This window comes from Pantherophis guttatus, chromosome 3, assembly GCF_059756535.1.
Source record: "Pantherophis guttatus breed Tessera chromosome 3, ASM5975653v1, whole genome shotgun sequence".
NCBI lineage: Eukaryota > Metazoa > Chordata > Lepidosauria > Squamata > Colubridae > Pantherophis > Pantherophis guttatus.
The window spans coordinates 12422543-12444617 of NC_142065.1; the positions used below are offsets into that span (position 1 = coordinate 12422543).

The following is a 22075-nucleotide window of genomic DNA, read 5'->3' on the forward strand; positions in this document are numbered from 1 at the left end:
GTGATGTCAGGAAGGGCATCAGGCCAGTAAATGCTCAGCTCCATCCCATCGCCCCGACTCTACCCCAAATTAAGGGGTTACAGGGTTATAAAAAGGGAATTTTTGATCATACTGGCCATGAATTATGGTAGAACTCTTTCACAGCTGGAGGGCATCAGAAGATGAAGAAGGTCTCCAGGTAATTTTTTCTTTTCTTAAAGTAGAGGAAAATTTTGGTAACATTAAGGAGAAGGACATAAGGAAAAATGTCTTCTAATTTGAGAACCATAAGGATCCCAGTGGAAGATGTCAGACATTAGCTCACCAAATTGCCCTTCAAGCTCTGAGAAAATTGAACAAAACTTGTCACTGGAAATCATCTAATGGAATGAAGTCTTACAGAAATTCTTGTGATGTCTTTATTGAGTAGAGTCCCCATCTACTTTTGACTAAAGTCTACTATTGACTAGCAGGGATTCCACATCTTCCTCTGATGATGCCACTGAAAAGGTTTACCATGGGGCACCAGAGGCATTGTGGGAAACAATGCAGCTATCTCAAGTGACAGCATAAAAACCAAACTTCAGCTGTATTTTCCAACAAGAAAAGAGGTCTCATGGTTCTCAGGGGGAAAAAATCTACAAGGTGCACACAGATAGACTGCCTTCTCCTTTCCAAACCAGTGAACTACTATCTTATCAATCTACATTTGTTCCTGAAGCTGGCAAGGATTGAATTCCCACAGACTTCTCGCACTTGTTCAACTTGACAAGTTTCAGCGCAGAAGATTAATCTAAAGTAATATGGTGAAAATAATACATGTTGCCTATAGAAATGCAGGTGGGAGTGCGAAGTGAGCATTAGCGTTGACAGTGTACACAATTGTCAATTTCTTGAAGAAAAGGCGGGGTAAAAGTGTAATAATCAATAATGAAAATCGGCCCAAGAATCTGCCAAATTGTCACACCTGTCCCGACTTGGTTTCTTAGGAAAAAAAGACCACAGCTCCATTTGTGAGAAAAGTAGACTTTTACTAAAGACCAAGTGATTACAGTACAGCAAAGTCAGAACTAACATTTGCATTCCCTAATTAACTTTCCCTTTCCTGTTCCTCCTACAGGTTATCTCTTTATTGTCCAGTTACATTCAAAGAATTTGTTTTGCTAATGGTCCCTGCATTGGCAGGCTTGATGGTGAGCTGTTGCATTTCTGTTCCAGGCCTCTGGCCTTGGGGTGATGTCTCAGGAAGAGCACAATAAGTATTTTCAGTTTCCTCCTTCCCCACAACTAGTTGATGGCTAGTTGGCATCTAGAAAAATGAAACTGAAGCTCAAGATGGCCGTTCTGAGACAAATCAGAAGCCTGATAGTACAGTGGACTAAAGCACTGTTATTAACATCTGCTGCTTGCAATTACTGCAAGTTCAAATCTCACCAGGCTCAAGGTTGACTCAGCGTTCCATCCTTTCAAAGGTAGGTAAAATGAGGACCCAGATTGTGGGGGCAATAAGGTAACTTTGTAAAAATATACAAAAGTATGAAGGCTATATGCCTCTGGAGCTGCAGCAGCCATCCAGGAAGCCTCTTTAATTCACTGGCCCTTGCATTAGTGGGAAGCGAAACTGCAGAGCAACGATCCTCTTCCACTTTTAATACACAGCAACCAGGGGAATAAATAAAACATGTTGCCTGTGATTCAGAAGGCTATAAACAGCCATCAAAATTAATACTGACAGAACATTTGTGGCTCAGGGTTCAACTACGTGGGATCTTTGGTGCTCTCTCTGAGTTTGGTTGTTTTCTTGGAGATGTTTCATTACCAAACTAGGTAACATCATCAATGCTAGAAGGGAGTGAGGCTTGCTCTCTTTTTATATACTAATGACTTGCCCTCTCAATGTTGGTGGGAGTGTTCTTGGTAGTTCCTTGATTAGGCTGTTATTTACTGTAAACTTCTTTGAATGGTAGTTCCTTGATTATGGCTTATTTCTTGAGTTTTAGGTTAGTATTGATGTTAATCTCTGCTGTTCTGGGTGTTCATTACTGTGTTTTGTTCTTTTCGTTTCCTTTTTTTTAATTTTTGATTGTCCCTTTTAAATATTATGTAACTGTTGTTTATCTGTGTGTGCTTGTTAATGGCTGTTCATAATAGCTATTGATAGGCTGATCCTTCATAAATCTGTCCAGTCCCTCTCTACACCCATCTAAATTGGTTGCTGTTACAACTGCTGGCAGTGAATCCCACACCCTTATTATGCCCCATGTGAAAAAGCATTTCCTTCTTTGGGTCCTAAATTTGATGGGTTTTACTTTTGATGGATGACCTTGGCTTCTTCAACTGTGGTAGATACAGCTGACTATTCCCCAATACTAGCCATGCGCATTTTAGAAAAAAAGGAATCATTTTGCAAGTCCCACTCCAGAAGATGAAAAATTCCATTGCAGAGCTGAAAAAAGTTGGGTTTATAGCTCTTCTTAAAAATTGGTCACTCACAGCTACACCACTTTGCTTCTCATCAAATGACCGATGCAAAGTTCTCCGTTCCTTTATAAAGCAGCTTTTGTGACCTCAATAATCTGGACCTAGAAAGTAATTAAAAGGTTGATTTTTTTTTTCTTAAAAAAGAATAGTGAATGGGTTATTCTGGGGATTAAGATAAAAGTGCCATTCTTAAATCGGTTAGGATCAAAGAGTTGGAAATGACATTGAAGTACAGGATCCCTTAAACCACTCCTGACAGGTGAAGAATCATAGAATCAGATGAATAAAATGAGACAGTGGGGTTTTTTTTTTCTTTTCCAGGTAAAATTGTTCTGTGCCCTGACTTGCCAGCTACCAATTTGTGATGTTGCTTGCTTGCCTGACCTTTCCAACAGAGCAATTAGGACTTTGTTTCTAATTAGATTTAGTAGTACTGTGCTGAAATTTGTCTGGCAAATTTAGCCATTTACTTATTGCTGGAGCGCTTGAGAACTTTTAAATCATTTGCCCCATTTTTATGTTGCCGTTTCTTGATCTGACTTTTATTATTGGAGGTGGAGGAGAAGGTACAGGTGGTCCTCGACTCATGGCCATTCATTTAGCAACTGTTTGATGTTACGAATGGCAATGAAAAAAGTAACTCACGACTGAGCCTCTCATTTATGACCATTGCAACATCCTTGTGGTTACGTGATCGCAATTCATTAATACGTGTTATTAATGATTGCGGTGATTTGCGAATGATTTTCAGCAAAAAAAAAAAAATGTTGTGGGCATACGATCTGTCACTTTAATGACTGCACTGCTTAACAATGACTTTTCCAGTCCCAATGGTGGTCATAAGTCGAGGACTATCTGTAACTGCTAAGGTTTTATACTGCTCCATTTTTTTCTTCTACAAATAGTTAATGACCTGTTTCTCTTTTTCTTTTTTGGCTAGGCTTTGTTGTTGGGCGTTTTTTTTTTTTTTATGTTTGATCTTTTTCATTGTGTCATCCCTCTGACTGTGGCACTGGACTAAAGGGTGTGACTAACCTTCAATGAATTTATTACACACATTTCACATTAAGAATTGTTTTTAATAAAGGAGAATATGTGTTGTTCAGGGTTGACTTGAAATGAGGGGTTGTTGGTGCTCGCTGAACTTGGTTTTTTTCTTGCAGATGTTTCCTTACCCAAATTAGATAACATCATCAGTACTAGTACTGATTTTCCCAAACCAGCACTGATGATGTTACCTAATTTACCTAGAAGAGCCTTGGTGGTGCAGCAGACTAAAGCACTGTTAAGTAACACCAGCTGCCTGCAATTACTGCAAGTTCAAATCTCACCAGGCTCAAGGTTGACTCAGCCTTCCATCCTTTCGAGGTAGGTAAAATGAGGACCCGGTTTGTGGGGGTAATAAGCTGACTTTGTATATATATAAAAAAAGAACACCGCTGGGGGGGGGGGGCGAAAGCCCTACTAAGCAGGTATATACAAAAGTATGAAGGCTATTGCTTAACGCATTGTAAGCTGCCCTGAGTCTCCGGAAAAGGGCGGCATATAAATCGAACCAATAAATAAATAAATAAATAATTTAGGTGAGGAAACATCTGCAAGAAAACAACCAAGTTCAGAGAGTACCAAGGATCCCTTAGAATTGTTTTTGACATCAAAATCTAAACTCTATGAGCAGCTATGTCCCACTATTTTCATTTTTATGGCTGCATTAGAATATTCATTATACCAACTTACATTAAAGCGAGATTGATGCTCATTAGGTAGACTTAAAATGCATAAAACTGGGGAAGTAATGAGGCATTTACCAAGAGGCTATCCTTCCTCCCCAAAAAAATAAAATAAAATAAAAATCCTTCCATTTTACAATTTTTGCCTCCAAGTCACGTTTTCCCAACAAGTCACCTTTCCCCACAACAGTTTGCCTACTGCTGTGATTTAAACATAAGACAATGATAATTATTTTGTACTGACCTGTACCTTACGGTTTGTGTTTATAAACTGTTATTATTGCCACACCATTAAAGCTTTGTTAACCTTTTCAGTCTAGTTTTCAAACTACATGATGGTTAATTTAATTATCTCTCCCTCCCCCGGAAAAGAAAATGCAACTCATTATAGAAAGATATGTAGCAGTTGCCATATCATATGAGCTCTCCATTAACCTGAGTTAATTATAGCTTTGCACTACATTTTTCCCTTCCAGCCATTTTCCTGGGGAAGATGTGATATTTTGCAGATTGTACGCCCCACACATAGTTAATTGAGGAGAAAAGGCAAAAGTTTAGTTACGGGGAAGACTTTCAGAACAGACAAGCAGATGAAAAGAGATAAACTTTCCAATTCTGACATCTCCAAGCCACTGTGAACCAGATCTAACCCTCCTTCCAATATTGAATAAACTCATAATAGTTTATGTCCTGCTCCCTCGTTTATCACTTTCCTTTCTCTCTCTGTTTCCACACTTTTCACAAATGTACTGTTTGTAGGTGGAAGACAGGGAGTTAAAAGAGTTGTTTCAATTTGTTTTTCAGGCACTCCAATTGAGATTTCAGAGTAAACTAAGAACTATATGGTAGATCTGAACTGGAGGCTGGGTGGAGATGACTCTAAGTTATTTCTCTTCATTTACTGAACACAACGAGTAAAAACCAGCAGGACTGTGGGGCTTCCGGTGCAGGGTGGGTTCTACTTACCTTTACTACCGGTTCGCATCGCGCCCGCACGCGCGCTCTTCTGCACGTGCGGAGAAGCTTATGCGCATGCGCAGATCACCTATGATGATGTCCGGGTCAGTGGGCGGAGCCTCCCACCAGTTTTACTACCGGTTCTTGTGAACCGGTCTGAACCGGGGGCAACCCGCCACTGTTCCGGTGGCCTTACACCTTCCAAGCATATTCAGAAGCCCTAGCACAGAAAATAAACTTACCCATACGTGTATTAAGCATCCATCCCAATTGAAAATCCCCCTTTCCAGTCTGAGAGGAACGGATAACATTGATGAAATTTTAAAATTGAATATCAAAATAACAGGCCTGGTGAGCTATTTCAGTCCTCTAAATATATTTTTTTCAGGCTCTGGGTAAATAGAATGACAAAGTTTATATATACCCATAAGCCTATCTTGCGAACATAATGTTGAGGAGTGAAGAAACGAAATTCATTTTCTTCTTTCCATACACAATAACAGTCCAGATATTTGTATAAACCCTTTAGCTGTCTTGTAGCCAAAATGCCAGAACGTACATTGCACGCTTGAGACTGGTTTCCAGGTTTGTATTCTTTTAAAAGGTTTTCTAAAGGAAATTGCCTTTTGCATAACTCCCAGGCAGCCTGTTCATATAATCCTCATATTATCACCATTATGTTTATACTCTTCCTTAGCTATCATAACCCAACACACCTGAATGGCACTAAATGGACAAATGCTGGTTTTGACCTTCAGTTCATACAGACAGTTTATGAGAACAATACTTGATCTCCTTCTGTTGATTATGGCAAACAGGGCTTGGTTCAGAGGTGGGTTTCAGCAGGTTCTGACCAGTTCTGGAGAACCAGTAGCGGAAATTTTGAGTAGTTTGGAGAACCGGTAAATACCACCTCTGACTGGCCCCACCCCCATCAATTCTCTGCCTTCTGGGTCCCAACTGATTGGGAGGGAATGGAGATTTTACAGTATCCTTTCCCTGCCACGCCCATCAGGCCACGCCCACCAAGCCATGCCCACAGAACCGATAGTAAAAAAAAAAATGAATCCCACCACTGGTTCTTTTATGGACTTATCCACAAAACCTCCAGATGGGAATTGATATGATTGGAATTAGACTCTCTGGAGATATGTGGACATTGGCATTAGAGTTAGTTGGGGGGGGGGGAACACCATGATATGGGGCCATCAGCTGATAACTCCATGGATAAAACTAGACCTGTTTTTTTTTATTTCCTGGTTGCTAATCCCATAGAAAACCCCAAAGGACACGTGGGAAACATCTGTCAGAAATAAAAGATGGCAGCAGCTTCTTTGGCAGATTGGTCTCAATCTGGGGTTTACAAACCCCCACTTAGCTATTTAACAATTCATTTCTAATTACGCTAATAAGATGCGCTGATCCCCCTGTGAAGAGTTTATGACTACATCCCATATAACACTTAATCCATGAAACAGTACAGACCTCTGCTCATGGGAATTATAAGAATATGCCCATGTAATCTTATTATTTATTGAACAGAATAACAGAGTTGGAAGGGACCTTGGAGGTTTTCTAGTCCAACTCGCTGTTCAAGCAGGAGATCCTATACAATTTCAGACAAATTGTTGTCCAATCTACTCTTGTGGAGCACCCACAACTTCTGGAAGCAAGCTGTTCTACTGATTAATTGTTTTGTCAGGAAGTTTCTCCTTAATTCCAGGTTGCATCTCTCCTCGATTAGTTTCCACCCATTACTTCTTGTTCTACCATCAGGTGCTTTGTATTTGTACCCTGCCTTTATTATTTTTTTACAAATAATTCAAGGCAGCAAATATATCCAACGCACACTATTTTCCCTAAAAGGACAAGGTTGTGAGGTTAAGTTGGGCTGAGAGACAGTGACTAGGTCAAAATCATCCAGCTGGCTTTGAAGGCAAGACTAGAACTCACAGTCTCCTGGTGATTGGGCCAAAGTCCCCCAGCTGACTTTCATGGCTGAGAATAGAATAGAATAGAATTCTTTATTGGCCAAGTATAGTTGAACACACAAGGAATTTGTCTTCGGTTCATAAGCTCTCAGTGTACATAAAAGATATAAGTGATAAATTATGGTCATAGTCATCATAAATACATCCATCGTGAATCATAGGATAATAATCATGGGATACTAAATAATCATTTAATGACTAAGGTAGGACTAGAACTCACAATTGCCTGCTTTCTAGCCTGGTGCCTTAACCTCTAGATGTCTAGGGAGTCATCCAGATCATGGTTGTCCCAAAGGTGCTTTTTCACAGGACTTTCTGGTTCAGCAAAGCTGAAGAAGCTCCTTGGATGAGAAGCGAAACGTCTTCAAAGAAAAACCAGAAAGTCCAGTCGCCTCTTGGAAAAGCATCTTTGAGGCTTAACCACTAGACAAAACTGGCTCTCAGTTTTCCTGGCCGTAATATGGAAGTAATTTATTACTGCCTTCTTCGATCTTTATTTGATTTCCTAGCCTACAGCTCTGGTGCTTCCTTAGTGATCAACCATCAAAATCATAGCCAAGCCTGACCTTGCTTAGCTTCTCTGAGATCAGCCAAGGTGAACCAGATGCTACCACTGATTGTGGCCCATAATCAATAAGGCACATTCTTTACACGAAAAAAGTGTTGTCATCTTCTTGACGTGGCTTTTTTTTTTAAATTGAAATTCAGCTGGTGTTCTCCATGACCTTTCCAGAAGCTAACCTAATTAATAAAGGAAGTTGCCTCCTAATTGCTAGATTTGCTGGATCCTCAACCTCTCGAGAGCGACACAGAGAGACACCGTAGAGTGGAAAACAGAACAAAGCCGCCTGAAGAGATGGCATGAAGAATGCAAGAGGACTCCCATTGTGAACGATTGAAGCCATACTTTTTATGTTAAGAAAATTAAGCACTTGATTAAGAAAACAAATAGGCTATTTTGTGTAGACATTAGAAGGGATCTGATCACTGCTTTGGGGAAGGGAAGAGGGAGGGTGAGTGGAGGAGGCTGCAATTTGGTTTTGGGGTTTTTTTTTTTGAGAGAGAGAAGATTGCAAAGGACTAACACTGGTATCATAGGAAAGGCATCATATCTTTTCAGATTTCAGATTAACAGAGTTGGAAGGGACCTTGTAGGTCATCTAGTCCAACCCCCCCGCCCAAGCAGGAGACCCTACACCATTTCTGACAAACGGCAGCCCAATCTCTTCTTGAAAGCCTCCAGGGATGATGCTCCCACAACTTCTGAAGGCAACTTCTGTTCCATGGGTTGATTGTTCTCATTGTCAGAAAAATTCCTCAAAATATAATATGTGGGATATTTATATTTTATCTTGGGTTTAGCACTTGAACTTCCTGTTCCTGTGCAAGAACATGTATTCTATTGGCTGTTGTCAGACTCCCATGGGGCCCTGTACAAATCCTAGGAGTTTGTCTGAGCTAAATTTGGTTGAAGTTTGCTGAAGGTGGTGCAACTGAGATGATGCAATGAAGGGGCTTGTGTTCTGAAAGGGTGTTGGGCAATTCCTATTATGTTTCAAGTTTCAAGTTTATTAGATTTCTATACTGCCCTTCTCCCGAAGGACTCAGGGCAGTGTACAGCCATATTAAAACACATAGATTTATAAAATTTAAAACCAATTAAAATTGAATATAAAATTTGGCCAGCGAATTAAAACACACATACACCCAATTTTAAAATTCGTACTAGGCCAGTCCAGCTTGCTGAAACAGAAGGGTCTTAAGGGCGTGGCGAAAAGTACGCAGGTCAGGGCTAAGACGAAGCTCTAGGGGCAGCTCATTCCAGAGGGCTGGTGCCCCCACAGAGAAGGCTTTCCCCCTGGGTGTCGCCAGTCGGCATTGTTTGGCCGACGGCACCCTGAGGAGCCCCTCTCTGTGGGAGCGTATTGGCCGGTGGGAAGTTGTTGATGGCAGAAGGCGGTCTCATATATATCCCGGTCCTAAGCCATGGAGCGCTTTAAAGGTGGTGACCAACACCTTGAATCACACCCGGAAGACCACCGGGAGCCAGTGCAGCTTGTGTAGGAGGGATGTTACATGGGTGCGCCGAGTCGCACCCATAACCACCCGCGTGGCCGCATTCTGGACCAGTTGGAGCCTCTGAGTGCTCTTCAAGGGGAGCCCCATGTAGAGGGCATTGCAGTAGTCCAGACGGGACGTGATGAGGCATGAGTGACCGTGCGCAGGGCATCCCGGTCCAGAAAGAGACACAACTGGTGCATCAGGCGAACCCAATAGAAAGCTCCCCTGGCCACGGCCGTCATGTGATCTGATAAAATTATGGCTTAATAGCTTTGTCCTGGTTTGGATCTTGAGTGATGGCTAATCCTATCACTCTGCCTTTGTTTCAAAATATCCCGTCTTGAATGGATATCTGCTTGCAGTATTTGCCTGCAGTATTTTAGCTATGAATACAGTTAACTATCTTTTTATCTCTTAAGTGCTGACATCTGCTGAGGGCTGTTAAGAAAGGCGGGGGCTGCTTTCCAAGAGCATCTTTCTCCATTTCTCATCCAGGTTAATATAATGTTCTGCCTTTTTAATATTCCTCAAAATATTTCATTCTTCTAGGAGATGGGTGGGTGCCAGAGGTGGGTTTCAGCAGGTTCTGACCAGTTCTGGAGAACCGGTAGCAGAAATTTTGAGTAGTTCGGAGAACAGGTAGTAAAAATTCTGGCTGGCCCCGCCCCCATCTATTCTCTGCCGCCCAAGTACCAACTGTCAGGAGGAAATGGGGATTTTGCAGTAACCTTCCCCTGGAGTGGGGAGGCAATGGAGATTTTACAGTATTCTTCCCCTGGAGTGGGGTGGGAATGGAGATTTTACAGTATTCTTCCCCTGTCACGCCCACCAAGCCACACCCACGGAACCGGTAGTAAAAAAATTTGAATCCCACCACTGGTGGATGCTAACTTTCTACAGTTACTGCTACTATTTCTACTACTGCTGCTAGACCTCAGCTTCTGACCACAATTGAGCCTAACATTTCTGTTGCTAGTTGTTAAGTGAGTTTTGTCCCATTTTATGACTCTTCTTGCCACAGTTGTTATGTGAATCGCTGCAGTTGTTAAGTGAATCACTCAGTCATTAAGCAAATCTGGCTTCCTCCATTGACTTTGGTTTTAGAGGCCACCTGGGTAGGTTACAAACGGTGATCTCACACAACCCCGGGACATTAAAACTATCATGAATGCATGCCAGTTCCAAGCGTCCGGAATTTGATCACGTGACCACATGGATGTTGTGAAAAGCAGTCCTAAATTTCTTTTTTCAGTGCCACTGTAACTTCAAAACGAATGGTTGTAAGTTGAGAACTCCTTGTGCTAATCTCCTTTCAAATGGAGGTTTAGTAGTTATTTTTGAAAGCCCAATATTTATTTCATTGATCATTAAAAAAAAAAAAAAAGCTTTTCATATAGAGCCTCACTGAAAGTCTAAATAAGATGATGGGGGTGGAAAGGCTGAAATTATTTTTGAAAGAAATCATTTTTCAACCAAGCTTGAAGCTCACGCCACCTTTAATTTATAACTTATTCCATCATGATGGGGTTTTTTTTTTTACTTGGCCCCAATTGTATTGATGTATTGCATTTTTAATAAGGTTTTTATGCCCTTACTTATAGATTAGATTAGATTAACAGCATTGGAAGGGACCTTGTAGGTCATCTAGTCCAACCCCCCGCCCATGCAGGAGTCCCTACACCATTTCTGACAAATGGCAATCCAGTCTCTTTTTGAAAGCCTCCAGGGATGAAGCTCCCACAACTTCCGAAGGCAACTTCTGTTCCGTGGGTTGACTGTTCTCACAGTCAGAAACTTTCTCCTTATTTCTAGGTTGAATCTCTCTTTGTTCAGTTTCCATCCATTATTCCTTGTCTGGCCTTCGGGTGCTTTGGAAAATAGCTTGACCCCCTCTCTGTGGAAGCCTTTCAAATAAATCGGTCTTTTAAATCGGCCAGCATCATTCTGTGAGTGAAATGGACAATATCTAAATTTGATATATAAAATCTCTCTCCCTGTCTCCCTCCCTCCCTCCCTCCCTCTCCCTCCCCCCCCTCTCTCTTTCTGTCTAACCTTCAATAGGAATATTTTCTCCTCATGCACTTGGATAAGCAATGCCACCTGGCAGTGACAATTGTATTGTTAGAGAAGACAGGTTGATACATCCTTGTCAGGCCTTTGTATCCATCACGCTGGAGAATGAGGAGATCCAAAATGATCTATGCTATCACTAGCCAGCAGTGTCCTTCTGCTTTTGACCTAGGACGAATAGGGAAGTCTATACAAAAAAATAAAATAAAATAAATGAACGCAAACCTTGTACTGAAGGTGACAACATTCTGGAAACCTTTCAAAGGTTTCCAGAATGAAAGCTGCCTGCCTCCAAAACAGCACGATTTCCACGTGAAATGTCACACTTGGGAACAATAACTAAATTTTATTTCTGTTTGGTAGGACGTACATACCGGTAGTCCTCAATTTACGACCGTAATGGAGCCTTCCCCACAAAGCGGGTAATCACGTGACTGACTTGATTTTACAAACATGATGGCGAAGTGAGTGTGGCAACTGTAAGAGAGCCCATTGTTCGTTATAGGGTGCTTTTGCTGAAAATCAAAAGTAAAGACAGGTTTTTGACAAAAGTATCGTAAATTGCAGTCATGTGAGCGTGGGACGCTGCAAATGGTTTTAAATGTGGATTTCAACCCCAAATGGTTGAAATTCAGGCTGTGGGAGGGTTAGTGGGGGAAGGCAACTATCATAACTTTGGAATTGGATGATAAGTACTTGGCTTTTTTTGGGGGGGGGTGTTTACTAAGTCATCTCAAAGGTCCTTTCCCAAAAGCAACTGGACTTCCTTGTTTGTTTCCCCCCCCCCCCAAAAAATGTTTCGCTTCTCATCCAAGAAGCTTCTTCAGTCAGAACTGAAGAAGCTTCTTAAATTAAGAAGCAAAATGTTTTCAAGGAAAAAAAAACAAGTCAGTTTGATTGCCTTTGCGAAAGCACCTTTGGGACAACCATGACCTGGATGATTGGGAATCTACATAGATATTAAGTCACCGGTTATAAATTAAGGACTATCTATACCACTTGCTCATGGCTTAGTGGCTAAGACGCTGAGCTTGTCGATTGAAAGGTCGGCAGTTCAGCGGTTCGAGTCCCTAGTGCTGCGTAATGGGGTGAGCTCCCGTTATTTGTCCCAGATTCTGCTAACCTAGCAGTTCAAAAGCATGCAAAAAAATGCAAGTAGAAAAATAGGGGCCATCTTTGGTGGGAAGGTAACAGCATTCTGTAAGCCTTTGGTGTTGAGTCATGATGGCCACATGACCACGGAGACATCTTTGGACAGCGCTGGCTCTTCAGCTTTGAAACAGAGATGAGCACTGCCCCCTAGAGTCGGGAATGACTAGCACATATGTGCAAGGGGAACCTTTACCTTTACCTTTACATTATACCACTTGCGGTTTTGCAGTGTTCTATCATCTCTTTCTATCCACAAATGGCTTTTTTTTTCTATGTTGAAAACCCTACCAATTCTGTCTGATCAACTATTCCGGCGCCTTAGCAAAAAGCCTCATGTTCCTTGATGTATAGATAAAAAATGGAATTTCAGGCAAGTAAGAAACATCTATCTTGCCTATATCGTCCAAGCAACCAGAAAGGAGAACCTCTCCAGTCGCCTCTGAGTTTGGGAACTACATTCTCAGGTTCTTCAAGTCAGAATGCTTGAAGTCAATTTAGGTTCTCTATTAGCGCTGAGCTAGAGTTTCAATTCATTTGAGAGAGCAGGTAGTCCTCGATTTACGACCAGAATTGAGCCCAACATTTCTGTTGCTAAGTAGGACATTTGTTATGTGAAGTTTGCCCCATTTTATGACCTTTCTTGCCACATTTGTGAAGTGAATTACTGCAGTTGTTAACTCTGCCATCTGCAAGTTTCTCATTTTCTTCTCCTTTTCCACCCCCCTTGTAATTTTGACAACTCACTCGAGCAGTTCTCTTCCACGTCTTTTTATTACCAGGATTGTACGCGGCGAGACGTGGAGCGTTTTCTTCATTAAGTGCACAATCAGGTAAAAAAGGAACATCCTTTTTCCCCCCCTTCTTTTTTCTCCCTCATGACAGTAAATCTGAAATCTTGCATCTTCGCGTAGGGTGATGTAGAAAATGCTAGGCTATGCCTTAAAGGATTAATTTCCACAAACCTTTAAATTGGGGCTTAATTTGAAAACTAATTCAGGTCCATAATTGGCTTTCTGTTCAAATCACTGAGGCTAAAAGATTTAAATTCTTAATATCCAGATGACTTTCAAGTATTTCACCCCCATCTGTGCATTAGTCCGCGGTTTTAATCTCTCAGGGGGATCTCTGCTGGCAGAGAAATTAAATAAATAAATAAGCAGCAGGAGAACTAATAGAATAATCAACTTTTGAGGTCCCTCCCCCTCCCCTTCCAAATCCCTGGTATTCTGCAGAATATTTATTTTTTACGAGATTTCTCCAGTTTAATGTGCGACATGTAGATCTCACTCCCGGCTATTTAATTTTTTAAAAGGGACATCAATAAACGGAACTGTACCAGGGAGGAGAAGAGCTAACACAGTCAGAGAAGGCAGGGGATTTTAATTACAACATTCTTCACTTAAGCAATAACCGTAGCGTGGCTTCTCTGCTTTGGAGGTGTGCCCTTAGTACTTAAAAGCTTTTCGCAACGCCGTTTTTCAAAAGAAAGAAACGAGAGTTGGCTGGAGTTAATCCCTCAAGTTCATTCTGTCCAAAACTATCTGCTAAAAGGAGATCTATTGCTCAGCTAGGTTTTTGAAAAGGACCAAGCAGAGATAGTATTCAGTCGGTTCGGATCAGTTCAGGCGAACCGGTAGCGGAAATTTAGAGTCGTTCGGAGAACTAGCAAATTGCACCACTGGCTGGCCCCACCCTGCTCTATATATCTTGCCTTCACCATATGGCCCAGCTAATCTCTGTGCCTCACCTCCGTGCCTCGCCCACTCTGCTCACCAAAGGTAAGCATGTCGTCTGCTCGCCCTTCACCTCGGGTCGGGGCCTGGGGACATGCCATTCCCTGGCTCCGGCCTTGCCCCGGAGCCTCCACCCGCTCTCACATTTTTGGCGAACCGGTGGTGAAATTATTTGAAACCCATCACTGGAACCAAGACTAGCAATTCACACTTTTGGTTCTTTATAGGAGTCAGCCAGAGGTGGGTTTCAGCAGGTTCTGACCAGTTCTGGAGAACCGGTAGTGGAAATTTTGAATAGTAAAACCGGTAGTAAAAATTCTGACTGGCCCCACTCCCATCTATTCTCTGCCTCCCAAGTCCCAGCTGATCGGGAGGGAATGGAGATTTTGCAGTATCCTTCCCCTGGAGTGGGGTGGGAAAGGAGATTTTACAGTATCCTTCCCCTGTCATGCCCCACCAAGCCATGTCCACCAAGCCATGCCATGCCCACATTTTCTTTTAATACAAGAAATGCACACATACGAAAGAAAAATAACACAAACTAAAAATATATAAAAAAGAGAACATGCGGACGACAATAAAAAGAATATAAAACAGGGTAAAGAAAAGAGTTATATAAAGAAATGACTTACTCAACAAGCACAAACAATTTTAATAATTTTTCTTTGATATTACAACAAGCTTCATCATTCAGTCCAAATCGGCAAAAGTTCATCAAGAGCTACCAGAAATATATATAGGCAACTGGACTTTCTTGTTTTGCTTGAAGACATTTCGCTTCTCATCCAAGAAGCTTCTTCAGTTCTGACTGAATGGTGGAGAATGGAAGGATTTATATTCCATCTAAACTTTTTGGACTTCCCCGCAGGGCCACTTCTGCTCCGAATCATTTTTAATTTTTTGCATTCATTGTTTGTAGTTCAAACAATTTTAAAGGAATCAGGTACCGGTAAAAAAGAGCCCTCAAGTTATTTCTCCTCAGAGCTATTAAACCTGGAACATGGATGTTTGATGCTGCTTAATCTCTAACTTCTCATTATCTTACTTATTTATGTTGCAATATTTTCAGGATCAGACTCAATAAAGATAATAGGAGTTAGAGCTTTAAATATATTTCTTTTTAATTATGATAGGCATTCTATATTCACTGAATATTCAAGGTAGAAGCGACGAGAATGGTGAGGGTGGCTCCTTATATATACAAGGGGTGGAGCTAGGAATGGGAGTGGTAAGTTATGAATACATTAAAGTCCAAAGAATAAGTTAACCTCTGATGTTCCATATATACATTATTTACACATTGGAGAATAAGGCATTTACATCTGACAAATCCCCCTCTAAATGCCGGTTCGTTACACAACACCAATTACATTCTGATTCAGGACAATATAATACATATAATTTAGAAGTTAAATATTTGTGTTGTTTAGAAGGTAAGGGTTTTGTTAATATGTCAGCTAATTGTTCAGAAGTATCGCAATGTATTGCTTTAATGAATCCGTCTTGAGACAGTTGTCTCACATGCTTAAACTTTATATCAATATGCCTGGACCTTTGTCCAATTGCATCGGATCTGGATATTTCAATGGCCGCTTTATTGTCTTCATGCATAATAAATGGTAAAGTGGGTTTCTTCCAAACATCAGTGATCAGATCATTGAACCATACAAGGTTATTTGCAGCCTTGGACAAACAAACATATTCCGCTTCTGTAGTAGAAGTGGCTACTAGTTCTTGTTTACCAGTATACCAGTAAACTGGACAATCATTCAATAGAAAAACATAACCAGAAGTACTCTTTCTGCATGATGTATCACCAGCCCAATCTGCATCAGCATAACAAGTAATTTTTGGTTCTCTGTCATTATTGGGTTCCAACATTAAACAAAAATCTAATGTACCCTTCAGATATCTTAGAATTCTTTTGACAGCTTCCCAATGATACAAGGTTGGTTTACTAACATATCTTGACAATAGATTGAGAGGTAATGCAATATCTGGCCTAGTCCAATTAGATATATAAAGGAGTGAACCTATAACTGATCTGTAAAATGTGTTGTCTTTAAACTCAGGGGAAGATTCATCAGTGTTTCTAAGAAAATCAGTTTGCATAGGGGTGTCACAGGTTTTGGCATTATTTAAGTTACATTTGTTTAGGAGTTCGATGATTTTATCTTTCTGTGTAAGTTTGAATCCCCTTTTAGTTTTGTTAATTTGCACACCAAGGTATTTATTCACTTTACCCAGAGATTTCAGTGAGAAGTGTTCATTTAACTTATTTACAAAGATTTCCCTGCTCTCTTTATGCTTTCCAATGTATAAAATATCGTCCACGTAAATTAATACAAATTCAATATGATCATTACTCTTTTTTACAAAGAAACAGTTATCAGCAGTGGTGGCGTTGAAATCCATGGTCTTAAGTACTTTTACCAAGCAATCGTACCATCTTTTGCCGGATTGCTTTAATCCGTACAGACTCTTATTTAATAACCAAATTTCGTTCTTATTAGTGTATTGACTGTGTGGTGCTCTTACATATATTTCCTTATCTAATTTTGCATGTAAGTATGCGGTCTGTATGTCATATTGGAATACGTCCAGATTGAGTGCAGATGCTACTACAAGGGCTGTTTTGACACTCTCTGTTCTCACTGTGGGTGAATATGTATCAGTATAGTCTTCTGGATATTTTTGTGCATAGCCTTGTGCAACTAGTCTAGCCTTGTATAAGGTATTGCCTCCTTCTAAGTTCTTAATTTTATAAATCCACCTGGTACCTATAATTGTTTTATCCTTAGGTGCGATCGCAGGTGTGAATACATTTAATCCTTGTAAACTTTCCATCTCTTTTTTCATAGCTAGTTCCCATTTTTCTCTTTCTTCATGTGGAAGTTTCAATACTTCTTCATATGTATTAGGTGTTATTTGTTCTCCATTCATATGCATTATGTAATCTTTGTATTTATTTGGTATTTGGTTTCTATTGTTTCTAATAGTTCTTTCAGGCTTGCTATGGTTATCATGCAAATATCTAGCTTCCTTTTTTGTTAATGTGTCTGTCTTTATTTTATGCTGACTATTAGTCCAAGTTTTGGTTTTGTTCTTACTTTTGTTAATATTTTGATTTTCTGTTGTTCCTTCCTCGCAAGATATCGTATCTTTACATTTATTAGGAAATATTTCATTAAGGTGCAATTTTGACCAATTGGCCTGTTCATGGAACACAGCTGTTCTGGATACTATAAATTTGTTATTACTATCAATAAATCTGTACCCTTTGGTTCCAGTTTCGTATCCCATGAATCTTAATCTCCTGGATACGTTTTCTCCCTTTCTCCTCAATTGTTTAGGTATGTGTACGTCTGCAGTGACTCCAAATATGTGCATGTGTGATAATTTGGGTTTTCTATTGTACATCACCTCATATGGTGTCTTATTCACAATACTGGACCAGGTTCTATTTTGAGTGTAATTCGAATAATGTAATGCCTCTGACCAAAATTGTTTGCCTAAACCAGCATCCTCTAATGTGCACCTAATCATGGTTTGTAGTGTGGAATTTTTCCTCTCTGCAACTCCATTTTGAAATGCAGAAAAAGGATTGGACGTGAAATGTAACATTCCTCTATCCTTTAACCATTGGGAGAATTCTTTAGACATGAATTCACATCCCCTATCTGTCATAATTTGCTTTATTCTGATATTATGTTGTGTTTCTATACGTTTGTAGAATTCCTTAAATTTCTGAAATGTTTCATCCTTGTGCTTTAATGTGTAAACAAAACCATATCGGCTGTAGTCATCCACTATTGTTAGGAAGTAACGTTTTCTATAGGTAATTGAGGGACTTAATGGACCAACTAAGTCCATATGTACCAAATCAAAAATATTGTTAGTTGATCTGTTAGATTTTTTTGGTCTGGGACTGGTTTTTAGTTTGGTGGATTTACATACTGAGCATTCCAAATAATTTTCACAATTTTTTATTTTGACACCTTCTGCGTGTTCAGTCATTTTTTGTACTACAGGAAAGCTTGCATGTCCTAACTTCCTGTGTAAGATGTGAGCACACTCATCATGAATTGGTTTACCTATTTTTGGTTTCTTTTCCTTGTATGTATTTTTGTGATCATGAGTTATTCTACACTCATCATTGTCACTGTTACTGACATTTTCATCATCTGCTTCAATACAATCTTCCATATTTGAATCAATGTTATGTAAACATCTTTCTTTAGTTATCAGATAGGGTAGACCTCCTTTTATCATTACAGTACCTACATTTGTTTTGTTCTTTTCTATAGTTGCTTTCCCCTTTGAGAAAACTATATTGATATCAGATTCTCTGCTTAATTTTATGGCACTTAGTATGTTGTGAGGTATTTCTGGGATTAATAATACCCCCTCTATTTTCCCTAGACCAGGCAAGGTCACATTTCCTTTGCCTAGTACTTGAACCTTTTCTTGATTAGCTACCTTTATCACAAACTTATCTTCTATAAATGAAGATAATATACTTTTGTTGTTGGTGGTGTGATTTGTTGCACCAGAATCAATAAGCCAATTGTTATTCTCATCCTGCTGTGTTCTGGTGCTGTCTTGTTTATTTAGCCCATTCAGTGACCCAGATTTCCTCTCTTTTGAATTTTCTCTACCCCCTCTACCTTCTTTGTAATTTGGTGGACTTCTATATTTGTGTCTATCTGTGGAAGATTGTCTGTAATTATATTTGCTCCTATATTCTGGTCTATGTCTCTCTCTTGAGACTTTGGGGCAGTCTCTTCTACTATGTTCTCTGGATCCACAATTGTAGCATCTAAAGGCCTCATTATGTTTATCTTGAAAGACTACTTTCCTAAAAGGTTTGTGGTCTGTTTGGTTACTAGATTGATTTTTTCTTGAATTGTCTTCTGCTATCAATTTGTTAGATAGACTTTCTATGGATAAATATCCCAAATTAATGGTATCTAAGTGTGACATAAAGCTATCCCATGATGGATCAAGTGAATTGATAATAACACTTTTCATTGTTTGATCTGAAATCACTTCCCCCCTCAATTGTAGCTCAGCTCTTATTTTGTTTAGATTTATCAAATGCTCACTTATAGAAACCCCTGGTTTTACTCTAGAGGAAAAGAAATCCTTAGACATTCTTGTGGTTGTAGCTACGCTATCGCTGTGAAATAGATTAAACATGCATTGAATTATTTCTGATACAGTTAGGTTTGGTTTGATGCTATGATACATTGCAGGAGACACGCTAGATATTATTATGAAAAATGCTCTATGATGTAAACAATCTATTTTTAAAGTCCAAGGTCTTCTTGGAGGGCTAGTTATAAAGAATAGTAAATTTTCTTTCATGAAAATAACCTGAAGCTGTTGATACCACTCTTGTAAATTAATGCCATCAATTCTAAGTTTTGGGAAGTCACTGGGTAAGTTACCTACATTATTCTGTCCATTACTTACAACCTGGGGCAGTCCGTGATCTCTCAAGTGCAGGAAATTACAGAACGGCATTGGGATGCTTGCAATGAGTCTGCGCGGTTCTCTGGCCAGTTCAAGTCCTTCTGGGTCGTCTACGTAGTTTCGCACATGCGCGTTGCTCATTTCTTCTTTGGTGGCGTCGTGGAAGGTTCTCTCCCTTTCAGCTCTCTCGATCCGCTCCTCCTCAGATGAGTCGGTCTCTGGCTCGGTTTTTGGGGTTCTGGTGGTGGCGACGGTTCTTTTCTTCTTTTTGTGTGCGTTGGTATTCGATCTTGTCTGTGGTGTAGGGCGAAATCGGCATGGCTCTCTGGGCTCGGGCGTCGTCGCTTTCGAAGTCAGGATGGGAGCGTGCAGGTCTTGAGTCGCCGGTTTGATTTCTTGCTTCTTCGTAGATGTCTTGGTAATTTTCAGTCTTGGCCCAAAAGCAGCAAAAAGCGTTTTCATTGCTGATTTTACTTGAGATTTTGTTAAATCGTCTTCACTTTCTGATTTTGGATCATCTGAAGAGTTTGAGACTTCTTTCTCACTTTCTTCGTCTGATAGTGTTTTTCGCGCCAGAAATTTTGAACTGAGCGTTTTGATTGGCTCTGCTCCATTCTCTTTTGAAGTTCGTTGAAACCAAGATGGCTGCCATTCAAAATTTCGCGCGGGATCACATCTTTTCTTTTTAACAACTATTTTTTCAGTAGTCATCTCACTTACGGTTTTTTGATCTTTGGGTTTTTCTTTAATGACGTTTTTCTCTCTCGCTGCTCCGCTGTTCTTCAGCATCTCCTGGAGGTCCGCGATGAGACTTTCATCATTCTTTTGGCTTTTTAGTATCTTTAATATCTCTGACCTGAGTTCGTTATTTTCTATTTCGATTTCTTTCTGGTCATTATTTTCACTCATTAGTTCTTCTTCTTCAGTGGTGTATTCTTCGGATTCTCTCGAAATCGCATTGGTGGATTCGTTGATCATCTCTTGATCAGTTTCTATTTCTTTGCTGTAGGCCCTGGTGTTGGGCCTATCTTTCTTGGACATTTTTAATTATTTATTGAGTCAATTAACCATCCTCTGCTACCAGCTTGTTGCAATATTTTCAGGATCAGACTCAATAAAGATAATAGGAGTTAGAGCTTTAAATATATTTCTTTTTAATTATGATAGGCATTCTATATTCACTGAATATTCAAGGTAGAAGCGACGAGAATGGTGAGGGTGGCTCCTTATATATACAAGGGGTGGAGCTAGGAATGGGAGTGGTAAGTTATGAATACATTAAAGTCCAAAGAATAAGTTAACCTCTGATGTTCCATATATACATTATTTACACATTGGAGAATAAGGCATTTACATCTGACAATTTATCTGCGGCTTATTCTACTTCCTTATTGGAATCTATTTAGTCTTTACTCTATGTAATCTAGGCAAAGAACCTGACACTGTATAATTGGGCAAAACACAACAAAACACAACACACAATACTTTGGATTACTATGTCTTGAATTCTGTATGGAAAAGGACTGAGCAATTGTCATCGATTCATATAATGTCTAATGTGGAAATATGCTGAATCCAGATGTTTACCCTATTTCTTGAGGCAAGACAGATGTTTCATTTGATGTGTTTCTGCTAACTATTCTCCAAATAGGTTTTGTTTGCATTTTGTGTGTGCCTTTGAGTCGGTGTTAATTCCGGGCTAAACCTGAACAAGTCTCTCCAGTTGTTTTGACAAGATTTTGGAAGTGATTCACTTTGGTCTCCTTGCTTTCAGAAATCGTGAGAGCTCCACCACTGGAGGTTTTTAAGAAGAGATGAGACAGCCACTTTTCTGAAATATTATAGGTCTGTGATGGCGAACCTATGGCACACGTGCCAGAGGTGGCACGCAGTGCCCTCTCTGATGGCACATGAGCCGTCGCCTAAGTTCAGCTCCGTCGTGCATGCGTGCACGCCTCCTGCCAGTCAGCTGGTCTTTGGGTCTCTGCTGTGCATACGTGGGGGGGGGCATGTGGGCATGCATTGGGTATGTGGTGTGTGTAGGGGGCCTACACATGTATGCTTGGGGCGCATGCGTGGGGCACACACGCATGTGCGGGGCATGAGGCGCATGCATGGGGGATGCACGCGTATTGCATTTTATTATTTATTTATTATTTTATTTATTAGTTTGATTTATATGCCGCCCTTCTCCGGAGACTCAGGGCGGCTTACAATGCTTTTAAGCAATAGCCTTCATACTTTTGTATATACCTGCTTAGTAGGGCTTTTGGGCCCCCCACAGCGGTGTTCTTTTTTATACAAAGTCAGCTTATTGCCCCCACAAACCGGGTCCTCATTTTACCTACCTCGAAAGGATGGAAGGCTGAGTCAACCTTGAGCCTGGTGAGAATTGAACTCGCAGTAATTGCAGGCAGCTAGCAGCTAAATACTACTTTAACAGTAG

General features: G+C 40.3%; 1 protein-coding gene across 4 annotated transcripts in view; it reads right to left on the bottom strand.

The window, feature by feature from the left end:
• Positions 1-22075, bottom strand: part of CDH4 (cadherin 4) — a 1168269-nt gene that overhangs the window by 164682 nt on the left and 981512 nt on the right. The gene's annotated exons all lie outside the window — the stretch shown is intronic.